This window comes from Neofelis nebulosa, chromosome 6 (assembly GCF_028018385.1).
Source record: "Neofelis nebulosa isolate mNeoNeb1 chromosome 6, mNeoNeb1.pri, whole genome shotgun sequence".
NCBI classification, from domain to species: domain Eukaryota; kingdom Metazoa; phylum Chordata; class Mammalia; order Carnivora; family Felidae; genus Neofelis; species Neofelis nebulosa.
The window spans coordinates 19,525,773-19,551,841 of NC_080787.1; the positions used below are offsets into that span (position 1 = coordinate 19,525,773).

The window sequence follows — 26,069 nt, forward strand, 5'->3', positions numbered from 1 at the left end:
AGAGAATCTCAAGCAGGCTCTGCACTGTCAGCACAAAGCTCCACACGGGGCTCGATCTCACAAACTGTGAGATCATGACCTGAGCCCAAATCAAGAGTTGGACACTTAACCCACTGAGCCACCCAGGCGCTCTGCTGTGTACTTCTTTGTGCCTGACGACACAAGGGGAACAAAGGATGAGGGGTGCGGGAAGTGGTTCTCTTCCGGGTGAGTATCTCAGGAGGCAGAGAACTTTGAAACAAGCAACAGGGTAAATGAAATCTTAAGCATTACACTAAATGTAATACCAGCATTTCCATTTTGCTTGCTTTGAGAGTTCATCATCTTTCATACAATAAATTCTTGACTCTCTAGAACATCTCTTTGCTGCCACATACCAGGACCAGGTTGAAAAAGCCCAGAAGTGCTTCCTGTTGACAAGAGATGAATTGTCTAACTATTTGAGTTAACTACAGACATGAATTATTTTGCAGTGTTTACTGTTCCACATCCACAACTGGACCATGATGAACTTTCTTTGTTGATGTTAGAGCGTGACACATGCTTTGACCTGGGAAGAAGCCCATTAGTCTAAAGCAAAACCTCTATGAGTATACAATTCAGTTATCGGTTATATAGCATGGATTCTGTTTCGGACTCCTAGTTTAGATCGTGTGTTATTTCCTTTAAAATTTTTTTTTAATGTTTATTTACTTTTGAGAGAGACAAAGCATGAGCAGGGGAGGGGCAGAGAGCGAGGGAGACAGAATCGGAAGCAGGCTGCAGGCTCCGAGCTGTCAGCACAGAGCCCCACGCGGGGCCTAAACCCACACACTGCGAGATCATGACCTGAGCCAAAGTTGGATGCTTAACCAACTGAGCCATAGATAAAATTTCCTCCTATATTAAGGATGTCATCCCTCGCAGTTTTATAATGGATTTTTAATCAGAAAACATGGACAGGCACTTCAACTTTATTTTCTTTTTCTGGGGGAAACTGAAAAATCAGTCCTTGTGTAATTTCATATGGTCAGGTTTGCACATATCAAGATTTTATAATGTTGTTTATGTCTTGGAAGAAGTGAATCTTTATCATATGCTGTCACTAGCTGATAACAGACTGGTAGTCTGAACTCCAGGCTCTTTGCTTCTCTCTCTGTGCCCCTCTATCAAATTCATTATTTTTATTTACATGTTCAATATAGACATTATCAATGTGAGCTTTAAATATGCTGACGCCATACAGCGGAGATTTAAAGAAACCAATATCTTACTATCGATGCTTTTTTTTTTTTTTTTTTTTTTCGGATTCTTTCTTTCCAAGACCCTTGAATCCTTGGTCTTGTCCTTAAGGCTACAACGTGACCCCAAACTCTTCCATTAAGCCTCCTAAGAGTCCCTCGGGATTGTCTCAGGCTGAGATACGACTTCATGTAAATAGTTCTTTTCAATACTAGAAAGAAGCTTCTGTAGCCTCGAAATTTGTGATTTTTACATTTTTTTTTTTTCCTGACACACTCCACTCACACCCCTTCAAGTCAGGCATCGCCCCTCCTCACCTCTACGATGTGGCAGCCTTGGCCAAAGGCCACAAGGTATGTCTTGCTTCTATGCCAAGTTGCTTTTTAAAAAGGCCCACAGGGGCGCCTGGGTGGCTCAGTCGGTTAAGCGGCCGACTTCGGCTCAGGTCACGATCTCGCGGTCCGGGAGTTCGAGCCCCGCGTCGGGATCTGGGCTGACGGCTCGGAGCCTGGAGCCTGTTTCAAATTCTGTGTCTCCCTCTCTCTGACCCTCCCCCGTTCATGCTTTGTCTCTCTCGGTCTCAAAAATAAATAAACGTTTAAAAAAATTTTTTTAATAACAAAATAAAATAAAATAAAAAGCCCCACATTTTTTACACCGAGAACACTATTCCCCACCCCCCAATGGAGTTTCTTTTGTTGCTTTTTGCTCATGATAAGAGCAATACCTGTATATAACAGAAAAATTGAAAAAGAAAGATAAAGAAACAGTGGGGAACAGAAATCATCCATCATCCCACCCATCTAGAGAAAGCTACCGTTAAATTCTCATGAATTTCCTTTTTTTTTTTTTTTACAAAATATTAGACTTCCCAAGTTCTCAAGTGTGAATTTAAAGTAATACTAAAACGCTAATTATCACCAATAAAAAACTCAAAAATGAATAGTAAATTCCACCACAGAATACCTTTGATCATCTACTTTTCATAGCCATTTTCGTATAAAAAGAATACCTGCACAAAATTTTATGTCCTCTCACAGAGTCTAAATCTGCTTCAATTTCTGGGTTCTCACAAGTAATGTTTTTGTGCTGAATACAGACAGGTAATCTATAGGAAATATACAGTGTCAATCCTAACAGTTTTTAAGTAGGGAACTGGAAACATCAGTGGCAGTTCTTAACCAGTAAGAGAACACAGAAGCATAACGTTCCACTTTAAGCTGAGAATTTCATTATCTATAAATAAATCCTTTTGGTCAATTGACGTCCTATTAGCAAAATCACAGAATGACAATTCTGTTGCCTACCCACTAAGCCACCTGTGATTGGTTAAGATTAGCAAGGTCATCAGAGCCCACAGTTACTTCTTTGTACAGATAATTCTAGCTCTGGATTAACCTGACAATCCCATCCCCAAATTAAATTTGCTGTTGGAAAAGAGAGGCACTGAACAATTGCTAAACACCAAAATGACTAATGAGTACCGAAAAGACCCAAATATCCAATCATGATAGCTCCTAAATATTCTATTTATTTCAGGACTCCTTCCCTCATCGAAGTCAGAAAATACAACTGTGTTTTATGTCGTCATATAATATAGTTGGAGGTGATATGAGAATTCACCTCAGCCTTTTTTAATATCATTGGTATGCCTGCCAAGGTCCAGTCTTCTCATGAAGGGGGGACACTTTTAAGCTTCCTTTTGCTTCCATGATAATATCAATATCTGGAAGTTCCAGGATTCTCTCAGTTATAAACATCAGGGTCTGTTAATTTTAGTAAACTGGATCTCCATCTGTGTGGGGACTTTTGTTGCCTTTTACATGGATGAAAACACTTCACAGTCTATCTCTCCACATGGATGCTACGGTCCTTTCTAGTTAAGTTCCAGAACTTTCATTTATGAAAGTTTATGCCGGCTTTCATTTATGTGTATATATCTTAAAATAACCAGCGTCCATTTATTTGAGTTAGAAGGAATGGCATCTTTGGGGTGGAGGGGCCTTTGCATAGGCTCTAGGAGGTCCGTAACATCTCTGAAAAGGCATGTAACATTTAATAGGATGAATCGTTGTGCATTGCTATGGGGAAGGGGTCTATAGCTTTCATCATTTTCTCAAGGGTGTGTGACCCCAAAGTGTCTACGAAACCAGGCCGTACAATAATACATTGAATGAAGTTGCTTCGATGTTTATGCAGTAAGGTTCTAATAACAGCTGTTTGGATAGCCCTTGTATCTAAAGTGATTCAGCAAAGCCAGGAAAAGTCCTTTCAGGAAACCTTGACGAATTTTAACCAATAATATTATTTAAAATTTTTTTAAATGTTTATTTTTGAGAGAGAGAGAGAGTGTGTGTGTGCGTGTGTGTGTGTGTGAACAGGGAAGGGGCAGAGAGAGAGGGAGACACAGAATCCGAAGCAGGCTCCAGGCTCCGAGCTGTCAGCCCAGAGCCCGCTGCGGGGCTCGAACTCACGGGCTGTGAGATCATGACCTGGACAGAAGTCGGACACTTAACTGACTGAGCCACCCAGGTGCCCTGCCAATAACACTATTTCAAGATGGGATGTTTGCCGAAAAAAATCAATAGCTTAATGATAATCAGCTTTATGATAAGAAGCAATTAATAAAGATGACAAGTGATAAAATGTAGGTATTGGACAGAATTGCTTATTTAGGTGCTTTAAAAAAAATGTTATTCGAGGCCTATTTTCAAGGCTGTTAAAATAATTAATCCCATGGAACTTCTTGCCAGTTCTGTCAGGATGTCATGGGAGAAAGGCATCCAGGTAATCAAAGTGTGCTCATTTTCATGAGGAGTTACAAGAAAAATCCCTACTTAACCTTTGTCTCAAGATTAATTGCCCTTAGCCTGAGCTGTTATTTCCTTTATATTGATTTATGGACCTTGAGCATTGTGCAAACCTGGAGGTTCTCTGGCAGAGTATGTTTAAGATGTATTGCCAGTGGTTTTTATTGTTAATATTCAAGTAATAAAGATTATAAATTATGTACTTAAGAAATAAATTAGAGAAGATTCAAGGATAGCCTATAATTATGTCAGAGTCATTGGAATACTTGAGTGGCAGAGAGAACGAATAACAAGTAGCAAAATAGTCTATACTTGGGTCCCCACAGGAAGTCTCTCTGGCAGGTAAAAGTCACTTGTTCTGTAAGTTGACGAACTGTTACTAAATTTGATTCTACTAACTACTGGGAATTGCTACTAAATTTGATTATGTTTCCATTTTTCTAGTCAACCAGGTGAATTCCTCCAAAGAAAAGATTTGGGTCATGAAGATATATGTGTTTAGCCTCTTGGGCTCAATATTACTTCCAACTTTATGTTTTTGTTTTTTTTTTCTGTTCTTTTTTTGGAGGCAGGGGGGTGTCACAACTTTAAATCAAGCGATCTTGTTGGAGGATATGTATCCTTGTGAGTGAGCGGTTCAATTGCTTTCTGGAAAAAATGGTAAATGCATAGATTAAAAAAAAAAAGATGAGGGGCGCCTGGGTGGCTCAGGTGGTTGGGCGTCCAGCTTCAGCTCAGGTCACGATCCTGCGGTTCGTGAGTTTGAGCCCCACGTTGTGCTCTCTGCACCTTCCCCGCTCACGAGGGGTGCCTGGTTGACTCAGTCAGTGAAGCGTGAGACTCTTGATCTTTGGGTTGCGAGTTCAAGCCCCACACTGGATGTAAAGATGGCTTAAAAATAAAATCTTGAAAACAAGATGAAATAAATGTACCGTCTAGTGGTCTTCCTGTTTCTAAATCAATCAGTGACATGTTTGGATTTTTTGGAGTTAGCCAGGTGCAAAAATTACTTTCAACATTACACAGCCTTGTAATGTAAGTGAATGCATAGAACCATACTGAAAAACACTCCCAATGTATTAAAATTATTAATTAAAATTCAAAGAAAACTTTAATCTGGAAAAAAAATCTCATTACTAATGTAAACCTAACATTGTGGAGACAAAAAAAAAAAAGTCTCCTCTTAACATTTCTTTTCCTTCTGCTCATCATTTTGAAGGCTTACCTCCTAATGAATGGAGAGGTTATTGAGAGTCATGGTGAGTGCAGCAAACCTTAATTTCGTGATGAAAGAGGCAACTTGCACAGGATCGTATGATGAAGGAGCAAACACGGAGACAGAAGGAAATTCTGGAAAGTACAGCTGGGTAGGTGGAAGGTATGAGGTGACAGGACAAGCAAGGAGTCAGGGGAAAGCAATGGCCAGGAGTCTCTGAAGCCAAGATCAGGGCTGGATTGCCAAGTTCACCTAAAGTTGTACTGTTGCTATCTGGCTTCCTGCCTGGTTGGGTTTAACATTCCCAAGCGGCCTGTAACTGAAGGAAAGCAGATCTTCATGCCTTGCTTGACTAACTGCTCAAGGAGGACTTGTTTATATGCTCAATGGGCGAGTACTCTCAGTGAAGAGGAATTTTCTAGGTGCCCAGTGTGGGGTTGGCTCCAGATGGCAGAGCGTGGGGACCCTTCAGTTCTGGTTGCCATTTGCCCCTGACGTGTCCCTCCCGTGTTAAATCCAGTTTTTTTTTTCTAAAATAAATGGTATAATTTGGACATTCATCCAATATGGAGGCTAAGTTATTCCTTTACAACAATAGGCATGTGGCCCTGAGACCGAGTCTGGGTAGTTTCTTTCAAAAAAGGTCCTGATGTAAGAGGAGGCACATGAATATCTTTGTTTTAAAAGCAGCAGCATAGGGGCACCTGGGTGGCTCAGTCGGTTAAGCGTCCGACTTCAGCTCAGGTCACGATCTCACGGTCTGTGAGTTCGAGCCCCGAGTCAGGCTCTGGGCTGATGGCTCAGAGCCTGGAGCCTGCTTCCAATTCTGTGTCTCCCTCTCTCTCTGCCCCTCCCCCGTTCATGCTCTCTCTCTGTCTCAAAAATAAATAAACGTTAAAAAAAATTTTTTTTTTTTTTAAATAAAAGCAGCAGCATAGGGATGCCTGGGTGGCTCAGTCGGGTAAGCATCTGACTTAGGCTCAGGTCATGATCTTACGGTTTGTGGGTTTGAGCCCTGCATCAGGCTCTGTGCTGACAGCTCAGAGCCTGGAGACCGCTTCAGATTCTGTGTCTCCCTCTCTCTCTCTGCCCCTCCCCTTCTTGCACTCTGTCTCTCTCTCTCTCTCTCTCTCTCTCAAAAATAAATAAACATTAAAAAAATTTTTCAAAAGCAGCAGCATAATAATGCAAACAATGAAACGGGAAGGAAATCGGTGGGAAGGAAGAAGGCAGCGTATAGGCTGTTGAGGCTCATTGCTGTTTTTGGATGTGACTTTTATAATGTACATGCCACGTAAAAACAAGAATGGTAGGATTTATTCCTTCCCGCACATGATTTTTCAAAACTTCTTAAAAACAGAGATAAGCCGTATTAATACAAACTGAGGTGTTGCGGTCATTTTTTCTATTCCATTTGTAAAACGCTGGTATGTTTCTAAATAAAATGGAGAAGAACAATACTAAACCCTTAGCTATCATTTGAAGTAACGAGTAATAGCTAATAACGTCATTAGCTCTTCTAAACACTTTAAATACATGAACTTAATTTCCTTGGCACTCATGTTACACAGGTGGAAACCTGAGCACAGAGAGCAGAAGTTCCCTGCCCAAGGTCAGGGGCTGGGGGGTGGGGTGGAAGTGAGGACGGGGTGGGGGGCGGCAGGGGGGTTGAAGCGAGGATGGACAGAGCCCAGAATCAAGCCCGGGTGTTATTTATTATTTATTATTTATTATTTATTATTTATTATTTATCAAGAACCGGTGTTCTCTTGACCACTACACTAAGTGTTAGATCAAAACACAAACACACACAGACCATGTGTATTGTTAATCTTCTGAAACTTCAGGACCCAGGTGTATTAATAGATCCTATTATTCCAGGGCCGAAAACGGATTAAGTGTGTGATGAAAACAGAGTTAGGAAATACGACAGCATTGTTTCTACTTCCCTCAGGGTCTCCATCCCTGCCTTCACCGCCCCTTCCCAAGCCCTCTGAAATCCATCCTTAAGCCTTCTTCTTTCAGAGCGGTAGATTGAGAGTGAAACATATTTATATGGCTTCTCTCTTCTTTAATCGTGTGCAGATGTATAATCCCATTAGAGACATCAGGCAGGCAGCAGAATTTTCCTTCTCTTGGAAGGAAAATCACGGCAAAGGTAATTCAGGAATGCGGAAAATCACAATGCAGTCATACCCTAACAAAGCGGCAAATGATCCCTAACACCTAATGAATTTTAGCCTGTATTTGTCTGCAAACTAAGGGGAAAAATGCATGTAATAAATGAGGGCTGAGTACAACCTACTGGTAGGAAACTACTTCTGTCCTATTACGATAATAGACGAAACCACAGACAGAATCAAAATAGAGGATGAATCTCTAGCTCCAGCTGAGGGAGGGATTTTTATAAAAGTCAATTCGAGGAATTCAATACAGTACTGTGTTCTTCCGGTCACGCGAGTGGGTCAGCTCACTTCCAGCACTTTTTTAAATGTTTATTTATTTTTGAGAGAGAGAGAGAGAGAGACCTCAAGTGGTGGAGGGGCAGAGAGAGAGGGAGACACAGAATCCGAAGCAGGCTCCAGGCTCCGAGCTGTCAGCACAGAGCCCGACGTGGGGCTTGAACCCATGAACCGTGCATCATGACCTGAGCGGAAGTTGGACACTTAACCGACTGAGCCACCCAGGCGCCCCTTGCTTCTACCACTTTTACGTGTCACGCAGATCTCCAATCCGTATGAAAGCCAACAGGACAAACGGACCCACATCCAGAGGTAACTTCACTACCCAGTGATGTTTTCACACTAACTTCCTGGACTCACTGCGTGGATTTTCACCAACTTCACTGGAGATACCACACTTGGTGGTCCCCACGTGTCATTTCCCCTTTGACGCACTTGAGACACATCAACTTATTTCCTGTCCTCCAAAGTCGCATGAAAAGGTGACACTCATCCTCCCATTTCGTGGAATTAGAAATCTAAGCATAGAGGGGCGCCTGGGTGGCTCAGTTGGTTAAGCGTCCGACTTTGGCTCGGGTCATGATCTCACGGTTCGTGAGTTTGAGCCCCGCGTCGGGCTCTGTGCTGACAGCTCAGAACCTGGAACCTGCTTCGGATTCTGTGTCTCCCTTTCTGCCCGCCCCTCCCCCACTCATGCTCTGTCTCTGTCTTAAAAATAAACACTAAAAAAAAAAAAAGAAAGAAATCTAAGCATAGAGAATATAAGTAAGCTGCCCAAGGTTATATGGACACTAGTAAATGGCACAGCCACCACAGACGGTCAGGTTTTGTGCCGTGACGAATGCTCAGCCACTTTTCAGAGATAAGAACAAAACAAAACAAAAGAAAATACAAAATCCTTTTCTCACTGCAGACCTTGAAACACTGTCAATTCGGTAATTAATATGTCCAGAAACCTCTGTTTTCATCGCACACTTATTTCCTTCTGGCCTGGAGTTTCTGCCCTCCTTACTGCCCTCGGCCCACACTCTCTAGATGCTCCTTCTCCCCCAGGACTCAGGAAAGGCACAGAAAGAAGAGACAGATAAGGCTCAGGGGATGTCTTCGTTGCTTAGAACCGTCGTGAGCCTGCATCGGTTTCTTCTGGTTGGGGCAGAGTTTTAAAGTCAACAGACAGCTTTGCAGAGTGTCAAAAGGCCTCCCACCCAGCTGTCCCCCAGCTGTGCCCCAGCCACCATCTGCTTGGCGTCTCTCCCTAGTAGATCCCCAACCAGGGGACTGGCTGGTTCCTTGTGGCTTCCCACTAGGTCTCGGGTTCTCAGAAGCCCATTGTTACACAGGGTTTCCCTGTTGGGATCTCACTGTCCCTCCAGGTGCCAAAGTCCAGTTAGGAGCTCCGGGTCAGTTTGCTATTTCTGCCCACGTCTCATTCCCTGGAAACACACACCTTTGACGGTTAGTTGACAGGAGGCCAGTGACTTCCAGAAACCACAGATCTCTGTTCTGTGGCTGCACTGAGGCTCCTGTCTTTCATGTTTCTTCCTCCCGAGTCCTACAGCAGCTGCTGTGCTCCCCCAGCACCACACAACCCAAAACAGACTCTCCTTGTGATTTTCCTTTTTGTTTTTTAAAATAGTTTTTGATGTTTATGTACTTTTGTGTGTGTGAGAGAGAGAGAGATAGACAGGAGAGGGGCCGAGAGAGGAAGACACAGAATCCAAAGCAGGCTCCAGGCTCTGAGCTGTCGGCACAGAGCCCGACGTGGGGCTCGAACTCACAAACCGTGAGATCACGACCTGAGCCGAAGTCGGACGCCCAACCGACTGAGCCACCCAGGCGCCCCTCTCCTGACCATTTTCTTAAGTCTCATCTTTTTTGGCTTGAGGCCAGGGGGGCGCACCTCAGCCATGGTCTCCTCGTGTGGCTTGCAAATAGAATTAGCCTCTCCAAAAGTTTCTCTCCAGGCGTTCTCACATTCCTGAGCACCATTCACCAAGACAGAGTAAAATCAGATTGTTCAATTTGCTTACTCTTAGGTCTGGGTTCCAACGTGGATCAGGGTGGGTGAAGCTTAGCAGCTTATTTAACCTCCCATCCTTATTTGTTGTGTTTCTTTAAGATTTTATTTTTAAGTAATCTCTACACCCAATGTGGGGCTTGAACCTACAATCCCGAGATCAAGAGTTGAGTGCTCTTCCAACCAAGTCGGCCAGGCGCCCCTCCCTTCCTTATTTGTAAAATGTGTGGCATACACGATTGAGTGCTCGCTGTGTCGTAACATTATCTGCGAACAAGTGTTTTTTAAATTAAAATTTTTTTAATGTTTGTTCATTTGTGGGGGGGGGGGGGGGCGGGGAGGGGCAGAGAGAGAAGGAAACACAGAATCCATAGCAGGCTCCAGGCTCTGAGCTGTCAGCACAGAGCCCAATGCGGGGCTTGAACTCGTGAACCACGAGATGCTGACCTGAGCTGAAGTCGGACGCTTCACCGACTGAGCCACCCAGGCGCCCCTGTGATCAAGTATTTTTAATGTTTCTAAAGACGATGGAAACTTGTTTCAGAGCAAAGAGGCGCTTTATGCAATTTCCCACTACCTCTCACTTGCACGGTTTCCCTCTCCTCTGGCCCTTTTCTCCTTCTCATCCCATCTCTTATCTTCAAGCAACATGCCCTTACCAGAAGGGTTACTCCCCAGGGAGATTTACAAAGGCACACCTTGCATTGTTGGCAAGAGAAAATGGAAATTAATTTGAAATCAAAGTGCCAAACATTTCGTTTACAATCTCAACTCTTTATTATTTCAAACTTAAAAAGGTATACCAATGTCGTTTTTCTGATTAAGAATAGAAACCAGATGACTAAAATACGAGAACTGTCTGTGTGAGCATTCTCTGAAAAAAAAAAAAAAAAGTCATCATTGTTCTCACCAAAACCAAACCAACGAAATAAATAAATAAATAAAATAATAAAGGGGGTGGGAAACGAAAGCCACCCTATCCACTCCTGAGAGATGATAACAATGCCTTACTTTTCCTTGTCCCTTTCACGTTTTTAAGACACTTCCAAAGACTGTCTTACTGGGAAACCTAGCAGAGATTGAAAGGCCAAGAATTATATATAGATGATGATTCGGTGCTCTACGAAGTGTTGCACTTTTCCGAAAGGTTTTGATTTTTTATTGGAACAAAGCTGTCGACGCGCCACAGAATATTCTAAAGAGCTCTCTTTATAGCCGTGTATGGGGATTAGAAGGGCTGGCTAACCTAAAATGTCTGTATCGTGGAGTCTGAATAGTCACAGGGGGGTTGTTTTGTAGTAACTTCCAGCGAGTGATGGATGCTATGCTTCTTCAATCTGCATCCGCTTTGACGGATTAGCAAACAGACTTAAAAAGTGCTTGCTTATTGGGATTTACCCCTTCTAGCTACTGGGAATCCTTGTGCCACCACATCCAAAAGCTGAGGTGAGCCTCCTGCCTGATGTCACAGGCTCCAACCAGCCCAGGCAGCTCAGCTGTCTCAGCTGAGGCTCAGTCATGTGAGTGAGACCATTCTTGACCAGCCAGCCCCCGCAAGGCTGGCTCAGACCAAGAGAAGCATCCAGACGATCCACAGAATCATGAGAAATAACAAATGCTGCTTTAGGCTCAGTTTGGGGAATGGTTTGTCGCATCGTATATGCTAAACGATACACTCTCACACTCCCCCCAAAGAAAATAATTGAAAAGTAAGTGTTTGCTTAAAATGTCCATCCTACCCAAACAATGTACAGATTCAATACCATCCTGGTCAAAACTCCAATGACATTTTTCAAAGAAATAGAAAAAAAAAAATTCTAAAATCGTTATGGAACCACGAAAGAGCCTGAATAGCCCAAGCAATCTTGAGAACGAAGGGCAAACCTACAAGCATCACACTTCCTGATTTTCACAATAATCAAACCAGCATGGTACTGGCACAAAAATAAGCACATAAATCGATGCAGCAGAATACACAACCAGAAATAAACTTGGGCATATATGGATCAACTGATTTATGACAAAGGAGCCAAAAATATTCAGTGGGGGAAGGACAGTGTCTTCAGGGACTGGTGTAGGGAAAACTGGACAGCCACGTGTGAAAGAATGGCACTGGACCCCTATCTCACCACACACAAAAATCAACTCAAAATGCATTAAAGACTCGAATGTAAGACCTGAAGCCACAAAACTCCTAGAAGAAAACATAGAGGGTAAGCTGCTTGGCATCGGTCTTGGCAATGACTTATTTTTGGGGATTTGACACCCAAGCAAAGACAACCAAAGCAAAATTAAACAAGCTGAAGTACATCAAACTAAGAAGCTTCTGTACAAAGAAGGAAACCATCAGCAAAGTGAAAAGACAACCTATGGAAATGGAGAAAGTGTGTGCCAATGTATGTCTGATAAGAGGTTAATATCCAAAATATATAAGGAACTAGATAGCTCAAAAGCAAACAAAACAAGACAAAACAAACCCAAAGAATACAATAAAAAAAAAATGAGCACAGGAACTGCATAGACATTTTTCTAAAGAAGGCACATAAATGGCCAACAAGTTCATGAAAAGGTGCCTTACATCACTCATCACCAGGGAGATGCAAATCAAAACCATAATGAGATATCACCTCCCATCTGTTAGAATGGCCATCATTCAAAGTCAAGAGATAACAAGTGTTGGCAAGGATGCGGAGAAAGGGAAGCCTTGTGCCCTGATGGTGGGAATGTAAATAGGTTCAGCCACTATAGAAAACCAGTATGGGGTGCCTGGGTGGCTCAGTTGGTTGAGCGTCTGATTTCAGCTCAAGTCATGATCTTACAGTTTGTGGGTTCGGGCCCCGCATCGGGCTCTGTGTTGACAGCTCAGAGCCTGGAACTTTGGACTCTGTGTCTCCCTCTCTTTCTGCTCCTCTCACGCTCTGTCTCCTTTTCCTCTTAAAAAAATAAACATTAAAAGAAATTTAAAAAAACAGAAAACCAGAATGGAGGTTTTGCTAAAAACAGAAGTATGATATGATCCAACAATCCCACTTCTGGGTACATATCCAAAGGAAATGAAAACAGGATATTGAAGAGATATATACATTCCCATCCTCATTGCAACATTATTCACAATAACCAAATTTTGGAAACAACCTAAGCTCCCATCAACAGACGAATGGGAAGAGATGATCTACATACACAATGGAGCATTACCCAGCCGTGAAAAAGAAGGAATTCCTGCCATCTGGGACTACTTGGACAGACCTTGGAGGTGTTATGGCAAGTGAAATAAGCCAGGCAGAGAAAGACAAATACTAATGATATCACTTACGTGTAGAATCTTAAAAAAAAAAAAAAAAAAAAAAAAAGTCTGACTCATTGCAACAGAGTATAAAAATGGGTCTCAGGTACTGGGGACGGTGGGAGCAACAGGGAGAAGTGGTAAAAAGGTACAAAGTGAGTTGGAGGATGAACAAAGTCTGAGGAGAGAAATGTGAAACATGGTGACTACAGTTGATCATGCTGTATTATATAACTGAACACTTCTGAGACAGCAGAACTTAAGTATGAGGTGACGGGTGTGCGAATTAACTAGGTGGGGGGAAATCCTTTCCCAGTGTATGCATATATTAAATCACCACGACGTACCCTTTAGCTACCTTGCAATTTTATGGGTCAATTATACCTCAATAAAGCTGAAGAAAATTAATTAAACATTTGCTTGTTTTTAAGTAGCGGTGATCTTGTGCAATACATACAGCCTCCCTTCCCAATAGAAAGTGGATTGATTCCAGGATTTCCCTTTCCTAGAAAATATAACCAAAGTCTTCCAATTACTGTTAGAAAAATTCCAAAGATTTGAAATCTCTTCTCTCCTTTTAAGGATGACGAAATACAGCAATAACAAAAGCTATCATTAATTTGTCACTTACTGTGTCCCAACTCCTATGCTCAGTGCTTTATAGCATTATCTCACTCGATCATAGCATTTCACCAAGAAAATTTGATTCTTCCCACTTTTGAGTTTAAGAAACTGAGGCTCGGAAAGTTGACCTTGTATGTGGAAAGACTCCACAGTATCTGGCAGAGCCAGGATTCGATCCCAGATCTTTCTGACCCTTGACCATTTCGCTTCATGGCCTACCAAGCCATTTATCATTGCTATGAAGAAGTTTAAAACTATTTTCCCAGGATTCAATGGACGGAGAAGTCGGAAGGAGGTATGGAGAGCAGTGAATAGTTTGCAGACAAGGGAGACAGAAGGAGAAACTTCACCTGCTTCCTAATTTTGCCATCGCTATCTCCTTGGTTAAAATCCCCTTTGTAAAAATGCCTTTTTCTCCCCCCACTAACTAAAAATACCCAAAGGCAGTAAGCATTTATGAAAAATGTCATCTTCAGATCACTACGCAAGCGTAACCAAATTTGTACTTTGCCGACAATCAGGGAAGCCGTGTTACCACTGAAGAATCCTGTCGTTACACACCTGCACAACACACACGCGTGCACACGCACACACACTGCCTTATTTCTCCTTTCTCTCCCCTTCTTCAGTACAAACCATGAGTGTCCTTCTCAGTTGCCAGAGTGGTTTCTTATTTTCTTCCCCACAGCTAAACCCAGCGGGGGCTCTCACCGCGAAGCCATAATTCCATTACACATCCTATTCCAGTAGGATGTAAATACTGCTCTGCTCATTTGGTCTTCTTTCTTGAAATGGGACTCACGAAATCTGTTGACACTTGTCAACACATCCATCTGACCGCTCTGGTTTGTTAATAAAATTGGAAAGAGTTTTCAAAACAAAAGGAAAAGAAAAAATCAAAGCCTCTCTTCCAAGCTGGGGCTATTGCAATTGCTGTAGGTGAAAACAGGATTTTCCCACTTCTGAAACACTGTAGGCTACTTTCAGGTTATGAAGATGGACGAAAAGTACAGATATGATTTTGCAGGACAGTGGCGCACTGATAGAGGTCTCCAAACTAGGGCGTCCCCTAATACAAGCCCCTCAAGAGTCCCCTCCATCTCAGACTAGTGACTTGTCCCTAGGGAGGGAGCCGAACCAGGCTTTGTCTCCCCCTAACATGAAACCCTAGATACACAACCACAGTGTTTAATTACGGAAGTCTAAACGACTAAAGGGAATGACTGATTTTACCTTAGAGAGAACCTCAGATTAAGAGAGGGATAAAATGTTTAAGAGATGACATCCATTCTTTGGGACTCAGAAGGAATGGGTCTGAAAAACCATCTCTCCTAAGTGGTTACGAAGTTTACACCTCTTTTGAATAGATCAGGTATCATCCAGTACCTTAAGGAGGTAAGTTGACGGCTTCCTCATGTTAATGCCACTGTTCATTTAAATTAAGAATCATTAACTCAGGGGCGCCTGGGTGGCTCAGATGGTTAAGTGTCTGGCTCTTGGTTTCGGCTCAGGACGCGATCTCACGGTTTGTGAGTTTGAGCCGCGCATCGGGCTCTATGCTGACAGTGCGGAGCCTGCTTGGGATTCTCTCTCTTTCCCTCTCTCTCTCTCTCTCTCTCTCTCTCTCTGCCCCTCCCCTGCTCACCTTATCTCAAAATAAATAAATAAACTTAAAAAAGAAAGAATCATTAACTCAGGTCCAATTCAGAGTCAATAGGGAGCCATTTAAAGTAGCATTGGAAGAACCTTCTAGAACGTAATAATATTTACGTACAACTGTTATTTACGCACCCAAAAAGGATCCACACCCGTGAGTGTGCTCAATTAACTTGCTCTTGTCTTGTCCACATTGGAGAGATTCTTTCCCTTGCAAACTGAGCCTAGGCACGTGACTGTCTGCCTTGCTCCCCTGGAAGATGGGCACACACTAGCAGAAGGGGACTAAACTTCATAAATGCCATTAGGTTCGCATGGAAAGGCTCTACCTACTGTTATGTGTTCAGTTGGAGAACAGAAGCTGTCTATGGCAGAAAAGAGACAAAGGGACAAAAAATATAGAAGAAAAAAAATAACCAAAGAACAATTCATCAGATCCCTCTTTTCATTTCCCCCAAAGCCTGTATTCGGTCCTCTGTTGTGGGCGTGAGCTGGGATTTCTTCAGTTTGACTTAATTTGGGAGAAGACGGAGTTAAGGAGCTGTTCCCTCATCACTCCTCCCCACGCCCCCATGTGACTGTCACTCACGCTCCGTGACAAGAGGAGAGTGATGATCGTCTTCCTTTTCCATTTGTAAAGCACAAAGAAATAACTTCACTAGCACCAACTATTTAGGGCTTGCGAACAGATTAATTTGCCACGTTTGCTCTTTAGCAGCAGTGATCTGGCTTCTGAGGGAACGATTAAAACAGGTAAGTTCGATGTAGGAAGACGCAAGTAGAGAAAATATCCAAGTGCGAAGCTCTCAGTGGAGAAGGGAATTTTGGGTAGCCTGTTGAGGGGGTCACATGGGGACAGCCCTGGGGTTTAAGAGTAGAGGGAAAAGGAATTCTAGGCACCACCGAAGCCATTCCTCCTAAGTCCCTGGCTTTGGCTGGGGAGAGGGGGTCCTTGAGATCTTCTGGAGGAAGAGAACAGTATCTACAGGAAGTCAAAGCAACGGTGAACCTTCAAACAAAGCATGCGGCTCTCCTATTTGCACGGGCGATGCTTCTTCAATGAATTATGATTCAAGGCAAAGCAATTAGGACAGATTCCGTCAGCCTGATTTTTAATTGTCTGCATGGGAGACTGTATCATTGCAATGACAGCACCACAACAGATAAACACCAAGTACTGAAGCTCAAAAATTAATCTTCTCATTTTGTCGCAGAGGAATTTGCAACCCTGCTCAATGCACGCAAAGCGTGTCGCGTTCCGCGGCAAACCTGATGGAGGACGCCTCGCAAAGGACCAAGGATGTGGCTCTGGGTGCCATAAAGCAGCCACGGTAACTCAGAATCCCTAAGGAGGGGGAGACGTACGGCACAGAGTAGTGCCGAGAGCCAATCATGCTGTAGCCTGCACTTAAACTTTGCTGGGAAGGTAGACCTTATGTTAAGAACACTTCACAAGGAGAACCACAAAATAGTAATCATACCACAATAACAGTGATAATCATAAAAAGGGGGGCACGAGGACGCTTTGGGGAGTGAGGGCTATGGGGGTGGTGTATGCCCAAACTCATCAAGTTGGACACATGGTGCGTGAACACACTTTTACATGCCACTCATGCCTCAATAAAGCGGCTTTAGAAAAGAAGAAAACAGTTACCCCAATCCCGCGAAGGCTAAAGATGAGGGTACTGAGCACAGGAGGCCGTGACCTGCTCAAGGCCGTATGGCCCATGGAGAAGGTGACCGGAGACCCTAAGCTTCCCATTCCTTCCTCTCTTCTTATCCCAGCACCATCAAGAGAGGGTAGTCACAGGAGTCTGTGCACCAGACAGAGGCTGGAGCCGACAGCACATGCGTGAGAAACTGCCACTTCCATAAGGTGACATCAGAGAACACCAGGAACCCCGCGTGACATGGAGGGGCTAGAATCAGGGCCTTGATGGAAGAGGATGTGGCTTCCTACGGGGGACGGAGCAGAAGGGGCCGTGCTGAGAATGGACGGCGGTGTCTGGAAAAGCGCACTAGCCCGACCTGTGTTTCTCAGGCTCTACCGGGTCTAGGAATCCCTGGGCACCCAGTTAAAAATACAGACTCTGATCCAGGAGATCTGGGTGGGGCCTGAGATTCTACGTGTCTAACAAGCTCCCCAGGGATGCTGGTGTGGCTGGTCTGTGGACCACGCTTTTTGAGTTGTAAGGTTCTGCTCATTCTTGCTTCCTGCACCTCCAGAAAACGATCTCCGGCAGCGGACTGCTTCTCGTGTTAGCCTTCCTCTAGCTGCCCCTGGAATTTTCTGCAGGCTTTGAGCTGACTGTACAGTTGGTTTACTAGTAAGAGAGGGACAGGTGGAAGGTATGAAGGGACAGCCTTTCCAACGCTGGGCTCCGAGCCCCTGCTGCAGCTCCTTAAACCGCATTCCCGTTTCAGAAAAAAATGCACGTGTTCCAGAGCTGGAACGTGTTCCAGATCATTTCAAGGTGTCACCAGACCCCCTGAAAAGGTTCATGAATCCAAGGTTAAGAATGCGGCCCTTCAACCGGAAAAAGGCCCTCAGGGCCTGTGTTCGGAACCACAATCCCAGCACAAATGGAGACGGCACACGTCCATGAAAGTAAACACGAGTTTCGCTGAAGTGCAATTTGTAAATATTTAAACGCTTATTTAAGAAATAATTAGGGCCTCCTGTCTGCTTTCGTCTCTCTGTGCATCGTTAACATCCAAACTCCGCTAAGTTTTAAATTCTTTTAAAAATTCTTAATTGTTTCTACTATCTCCTAGTTGACAAAGCTTCACAACCAATTAGAGAAATAAATTGGCCTAATGAATTAATTATTAAAATCCACCTCTGCTGTTGCCGCCTCGGTGATGCTCATGCATATTCAAAGCACTCCCTCTTTTCACCAGTTTAAAGCGAGCTGGATGAGGTCTTCCTCTCTGATGATCTCCAGGCGATGAGGGAAAATTGCTTTCACGTTTCAGTCGGCTGAAACTTTAGTTACACACACCTGGAGAGCAATGGAAATTTCTGGGAAGTTTTCAGTATCTATATTGAGAACGGACAGGTGATTTCAAACAAGGGAAACCACAAACAAGGGTCTGTTTGGCCCACCCTGAAACGTCAGGCGATGTCACTGATATGACATCAGGGAATGCATGACCAGACCCAGACGTAAAGTAAGGAAGGATCCTAGCAAGAGAGACAACTCGGTGTGGTCAGGAACGTGGCTCCCAAACTAGGCTGGCTGGTGGGCTGGCTTTCCCAAGTCGGGTGAGACACGTCACTTCTGGGAACCTTGGCATTCAGGTCTGTAAAAATAAGGATAATACTGTTTACGAATTTTAGGGCTGTTACCAGGACTACTTACATATGGAAAGTAGCCGGCACAGTATCTGGTGTTCTGTGCTTAAAAATATTAGTACTTCGGGGGCGCCTGGATGGCTCAGCCGGTTGAGCATCTGACTTCGGCTCAGGTCATGTTCTCGAGGTTCGCGAGTTCAAGACCCACCTCTGTCAGCGCAGAGCCCACTTGGGATCCTCAGTCCCCCTCTCTCTGCCCCTCCCCTACTTGTGCTCTCCTGACCCCCCCCAAAAAAAAACCCATTAGGACTTCAGCCATACAAAGGAATAAGACACTGATACGTGATAACCTGTGGATGAACCCCAAACACATTATGCTAAATGAAAGACGTCAGACACAAAAGGCTACATATCGTACAATTCCATTTATATGAAATGTCCAGAATAGGCGAACCTATGGAGACAGAAAGCAGATCAGGGGTTGTCCCAGGTGCCGGGGATAAGGAAGAGGCAGAGGAGCCTGCTTAATGAATATGGGGTTTTCTCTGGGGCCAATGAAAATATGTTGGAAGCAGTGATCGCACAATATTGTGACTCTACCAAAAGCCACTGAATTGTAGGCTTCAAAATGGCTAGTGTGATCTCACGTGTAGCAATTCAAAGGAAGTAAAATGATAACGTTTTTATTAGTAACAAAAAAAATCAGTGCCTGTTTGTCTTTCCCTACGTATACCCTGTATATTAGTGATCTCTTTCAGAAAAAAAAAAGAAAGAGGGCCATCAGTCTCTATGGTTCCTGGAAGTTCCACTATTCCTGGAGTCATGTCCTTAATGGAATCCTACTATGAGCTAAGTCCTGTGCCGGCTGCCACGGAGACATAAAGGCAAAATAAAGGATGATGACTGCCTCCAGGAAGCGTACTGCTAAGTAGGCGGTAAGAGACGGGCACAAGAGTTATTTAAATAAGGGCACCTGATGAAGACAGAAGCGGATCAGGACTGCGTCAGAAGAGGTGATTGACCTGGGGTAGAGTAACAGGAAGGGAAGAGAGTGCAGCGTAGGCCATATTTAGTCTAGAGCCTCGAGCTGGAGAAGATTTGGCCAAGACAAGGATGGGAAGGAAGAAAGAAATCATGCAGTGTCCTTTGAATTGAAAAACAGCATCAAGTGCATCAAGTTCACTAACCTTAAGCATCCAGCTCGATGACTTCTTTTTTTTTCCCTCCATTTGTATGTACCCTTGGAACCACCGCCCATGTCAAGATAGAGAATGTTTCTTGTAAAAAAATGTGAACGTTGTAAACAAGTCACATTGTTAAAACCTATCAATTTTTTTTTTCAGTAATGAAACCATATTCTCTAGTATAACTGGGTAATCAAGGATGCATTTCATATAACGGTTTTGAAGACATTAGGGGTATCTGGGTGACTCAGTCAGTTAAGCACCCAACTTCAGCTCAGGTCATGATCTCCCGGCTCATGGGTTCGAGCCCCGTGTCGGGCTCTGTGCTGACAGCTCAGAGCCCGGAGCCTGCTTCGGATTCTGTGTCTCCCTCTCTCTCTGCCCCTCCCCCCCACACATGCTCACTTGCTCTCTCTCCCTCTCAAAAATAAATATTAAAAAAAATTAAAAAGAAATAAAGAAACTCAGAGCCAGATCTTGTCTTCCATTTACTTTGAAGGATTAGGTAAGCCGGCAAATTGTAATCTCCTACATTTTTCAACTATTACACTTCCTTCCTCCTATGATTTCTGAGACCCCCGTATGTAATCTCTGACTGACAGGCAGTCAGGCAATAAGGCCTCTTTTTATTACGCTAAATGCCACGTCACCTTATAGTTCACAGAATAATCTAGGAAACTGATCTACCAGGATAGGTCACGGTATATGAACTTGCTGAATCTACGGCCATTTCTGAGATGTTTCTTGGGCAGAGAAACACCTGATAGGAAGGAGGTCATCAACCAACACAAAGGCAGCCATTTATAGCCTGGGCAGCAGTCTAAAAAGTCTGCTGCCTCCTGGAGGTTCTCCACCGGGTACTAGGGGCTGACTGGATGGCCAACCATGCTCTTTCTTGAGGATTCTGAATGAGACTCACAGGGAGAGGCGACACAGAGTAGAGCAGAACAGGAGCAAAGCACAGAGAGAAGGAAGTACGCAGAAGCCATGACAGGGGAAGGAGGCAACAAGGAAGTAGTTGGTGATAAAGAAGGAAGACATTTAATGACGGAAGTGGGGTCCAGAACACTGAGGTATGAGTAGGGTTGTTGCTATTGGGCCACTTACAAACAAGACGTTTGGAACATAAGCCACTGTCACCTCCTGACAGAGGGAATAGCCTTCCAATTCTGCAGCTGCTCATGTCTCTCAGCGAGTTTTACAAGACACACCGAGTACAGAGAAAACCCGAGAAGTGTATCTCCATTTCCTGAAACCTGAAGGAGCTTCACACAGATCTTACTGTGAAATTCAATGAGAACATTTTTATAAACGCCTGGGAAGAAGAAAGAGGTATTGTCTTCAGGAAGAGGAAGAGGAATTATTTTGGGGAGAAAAGGAGATGGGGGGACAGTACTAAATATCATAAAATAGGGAAGACTTTTGCCTCCCCCCTTTTAAATTAATCACCAGTAAGAAAAAAAAAGTGAGTTTAAAAAGACCTAGATTTTGAAATGAGTGTATCTTATGAAGAGAGAAATAATCTGAGGAAATAATTTCATTTTTAATCCAGATAAATTTCACTTGGTTAGCTCTGTTCCACACCCACTGAACCTGTAAGTGCTGCATCTAAGAAGGGACTTCCAGTATGAGGGTCCTAGACCACTTTCCTTACAAGGGTGAGGCCTTGGACTTCAATACCAAGAAGACATGAATTATGTTACACTACATTTACCGTTCTAGCCAGTAGTTGGAAGGATAATCAAATAGTAAGTTCTGCTATGCACAAAAGATAAAGTTTGATAGACTTTGGCGGGGGTGGGGAGGTGGATGGAGAGAAAGTTCTCATCCACAGGCCTTCCATCCGTATCTGATCTTGTGAGAACAACTGAACTATGAACCTGATTTAAAGCATTATTTTTTTTTTTCCTCCGAGAAAGACATCTGGCCTCACATCTACCATTTTGTCCACCTACATTACTTCCTTGGAAGGAAAGAGAAGTTTTTACGAGTGGAGAAATTAACACACTATCATAGGCGTGCCTGGTGGCTCAGTTGGTTAAGATTTTGGCTCAGGTCGTGATCTCACAGTTTGTGAGTTCGAGCCCCACATCGGGCTCTGTGCTGACAGCGCGGAGTCTGCTTGGAATTCTCTCTCTCTCTCTCTCTCTCTGTCCCTTCTTTGCTCGCTCTCTCTCTCTCTCTCTCAAAATAAATAAATAAAATATTTTTTAAAAACCACTATTATAGAAAACAGTGGAATGCAACAAAAGAATCTCAACCCCGGGGGGAGAGAGTTCTACTGTGTTTTGCTTGTTTTGTTTTGATAGAGCTGAGGTGGCGAACAGGTTGCATTTCTCACGCCAGCTTGGATGAATGGATAATTAAGAGCACGGTGCTGAGGAAAACTGGGTTCCATCAAGGTTGCCCAGGGCAAAGGGCTCAGATTGGTGAGTGGGGTCCCCTGGGTGTGGAGTACCTGCTATTCCGGCACTAGGCGGTTTGCTTTTTTCAATGCCGTGCGGAAGACTCTGTGTAAATATCAATGATAGCTTTCTTTTATCTTTTTTCTTCTTTTTTTCCCCCAGGATTTTAAAATTTATTTTTCCTTTTCCTATTTATTTATTTATTCATTCATTCATTCATTCATTCATTATTTATTTCAGGAGTAGAATTTTTAATTCATCACTTCCATATAACACCCAGGGCTCATCCTAGCAAGTGCCTTCCGTAATGCCTGTTGCCCATCTAGCCTGAACCCCCACCCACCTCCCCTCTAGCAACTCTCAGTTTGTTCTCTGCATTTAAGAGACTCTTATGGTTTGCCTCCCTTTCTGTTTTTATCTTATTTTTCCTTCCCTTCCCTGTTCATCTGTTTTATTTCTTAAATTCCACATATGAGTGAAGTCATATGATAAGTATCATCCTCTGACTGACTTATGTCACTGAGCATCATACAGTCTAGTTCCATCCATATTGTTGCAAATAGCAAGATTTCATTCTTTTTGATCACTGAGTAATAGTCCATTATATACATATCCCACATCTTCTTTATCCATTCGTCAGTTGATGAACATTTGGGCTCTTTCCATAAATTGGCTATTGTGGATAGTGCTGCTATAAACATTGGGGTGCTGGGGCCCCTCAAGTCAGCATTTTTGTATCCTTTGGATAAATACCTCGTAGTGCAATTGCTGGGGTGTAGGGTAGTTCTATTTTTAATTTTTTGAGGAACCTCCATACTGTTTTCCAGAGTTATTTTCCTTATTGCTAAAGCAATTCACATTCACTGCAGAAAGTTAGAAAACACCTGTAGCTACCAATAAGATAGTAGAAATCATGACCATTCTTTAACCTAAAGATGTGGTGGCAATATTGGTAGATATCCTCTCCCTTTTTCCCATCTAGGTATCGTTCTCCAAAAAAGGGGTTGTGCTCATGTAGTTTTGCAACCTGATGTTTTAATTTTGCTCCTAACTCATGAAAATATTTGTATTTCAAAATACTTTCCTTGTCTTCCATTTAACCAGTTTTATGTAGCTTAACCACAATTCTTGTATATCATGATGGCCTTTAAGTTTTTCTGTTTTGATAACCCCAGTTTCATGAAATTTTTGTAGAATTTTATGACAGAATTGCTGAGACAAATTGCATGCGATTGCTTTTGATGGGTATTGATGAGCAGCCCTCCTGCAATGTTATAAATTTATTTTCCACCAGCTTTTAAAATTTGAAAGTCCATTTTTAAATGTGCCCAAGGACTGAATAATGGTGCTGAGATTTAAAAGACCGATGAAGAATTCTGTTGTATAGGTTAGTGGTTGCTCTGAAAAAACTGGTTTCTGCACCACATGACTACAATGAATCGCGTTAATGTCATATGTGAAACCATGTGGGTGACACAATACTTTTTTTTATGCACACAAAAGCATAATGGAAAAATTACCTGCTTATCACGAATATCTTGACTCATTAGATGGGTCAGGACTTGCCACTGAGCTCTACTTTGAGATGTCTCAGAGAAAATAAGAAGTTCCTACCAACAGGAACAACAGAATTCTACACTGTGATCCCCGTTTCCAATATGACCTTGAGTATAAATTAAAACCAAACCTATTAAACTTATGGAAATAGTCCTGCAGCCTGAACGGAAAATTCGATCTCTGAAGATTATACTTGTAAACTGTAAATCTGCTTAAAGTAACAGCAGCTGAGGTATGCGTATGTTACCCATTTCCCTTCCCTCAATCAAACTCAACAAATTTCATTGGGCAACAACATTATGCCAGACACAGCAGGTGCAAAGATTACTAAAGCATGGTCTCACCCATTAAAGCTATAACAAGGCTATTGGGAGAACATCCAAATACATATTGGGGGGTGGAGGGGGGGAGGTGTCAGCATAGCAAATACTAGAATGGGTGCGAGTAAGTGTCAGACACAGGGGCAAGGGACACAATAAGCTAGGTCCGTGATTAACAGTGAAGGCTTTATAAAGGAGGGATTTTTAGACGGATTCACAAAGAAGCCTGGGTTGGTATGAGATTTTTGTGCAGAGTTCCTGCCTGTTCTTTGTAAGAATTTTACACATCTGTTCTAACCAAAACGGTCTGCTGGGAAACAAAACTATCTGAAATCAGCACTGATCAGTGGCATTTATCTATTTACTACTCATCCTGTTTTTCTCATTCCCTTGTATTTCGTTGAGTTGACACAATGATTAACACAGGGACTCATACTCTCTAATGCACACTTGTATCTCTTGTCTGCAATTCTCCAGAGAACATTATCTACCTCTTTAATGTCATCAGCCAGTTGGGGAAGAAAGGAAAACAGCATCGATAAATATTTTGGGTTTTCTTTTCCAGTTGCGACCACACACACACACATACACACACACATCACTTTTAGAAAGATACAGGTAAATAATCCAAATATTCATTCACTCCTCCATTCATGAACGACTCATTGGGTACCTGTTCTGTATTAAGCGTTGTGTGAGGTTAAAAAAGAAAAAAGAAAGAAAAAAGTCCATATCCGCGAGATAATTAAGCACTGGAAAATCTATGAAAGCACACATGTGTTACATCATCTCTCGGAATCCGACTCTTCATGTTTTGGGAAACAGAGATTTGTTTGCCAAAATACTGTAGCATGGGAAGAAAAAAATAAGAATCTTTGTGTTTTTAACCACAACAGCTGCTTTGGGGGAAAAAAAAAGTCGTCATAGGGGCGCCTGGGTGGCGCAGTCGGTTAAGCGTCCGACTTCAGCCAGGTCACGATCTCGCGGTCCGTGAGTTCGAGCCCCGCGTCGGGCTCTGGGCTGATGGCTCGGAGCCTGGAGCCTGTTTCCGATTCTGTGTCTCCCTCTGTCTCTGCCCCTCCCCCGTTCATGCTCTGTCTCTCTCTGTCCCAAAAATAAATAAATAAACGTTGAAAAAAAAATTTAAAAAAAAAAAAAAGTCGTCATAAAAATAGTTAAGCACGGAATGGTAATTGCTCATCTTGTCATCTGATTGCTAGATTAAAAACTCCAGATTTGTAATTGCAGTTATCATGCAAACAAATTCACGATTCTGAAAATATACGTGCTACTGGCTATGTTTTTTAAGGACAGTCATTTTTTCCCAGGGATGTTGATGGGTGGTGAGTAGTTTAATCATCCTAAAGGTTGAATGTATAGCTATTACGAGTGAAAATGTATAATGGAGATCTGATGTATAAAAAAATGCATTATTCGATGAAATAATACCCTATAAAGGATAATTTCTAGTATTTAAAGCAGGCTATGAATGGTGGAAGTCATAATTTTTAAAAGACTTTAAAAAATCCAGTTAGCATCATTTAAACTTTCCTGTTCACATTTCTGTTATATGATAGACCCAGCCTTAATATTCCATTACATAATCATTCAAAGGACGCTGAGATGATATCCTCCAGGGGTCCTCTGTGTATTGCAATCCTGTCACACGTGTTGACAAAGTTTCAGCCACGTGGAAAGCTTATTTTTGTTATTATTGAATATACCGCAATGACTGTCATTGAGTTGAGAGGTTGTGTTACAAAGCACAGAGGTGAAATGTGTCGTTAATGTCAAGCTACGTCAAAGAAAAGTCCCCTCACCGGAGTGCCGAGGCTAGCCTCCGGGACCCATAACAGCAGTGAGAGACACACACGACTCTGCTCACTGTCCCCAGGACACAGAGGGGAGTAAGTCAGAAACAAAAGCAGGAGGGCTGAGGATGCCAACATGGGCACGCAGTCACTGCTTCCTGGGGAAGGGCTTACACCGTGGTCAGCACTGACTTGAGATGTTCCAAGT

General features: G+C 43.0%; 1 protein-coding gene and 1 long non-coding RNA gene across 6 annotated transcripts in view; one reads left to right on the plus strand and one right to left on the minus strand.

The window, feature by feature from the left end:
• Positions 1-6,157, plus strand: part of LOC131513778 (uncharacterized) — a 135,274-nt gene extending 129,117 nt beyond the window's left edge. The window contains exon 2 of the long non-coding RNA XR_009262785.1: positions 6,021-6,157. This is a non-coding gene — a long non-coding RNA (uncharacterized LOC131513778). The remainder of the gene's footprint in view (positions 1-6,020) is intronic.
• Positions 1-26,069, minus strand: part of PHACTR1 (phosphatase and actin regulator 1) — a 565,269-nt gene that overhangs the window by 439,303 nt on the left and 99,897 nt on the right. The window lies entirely within an intron of this gene.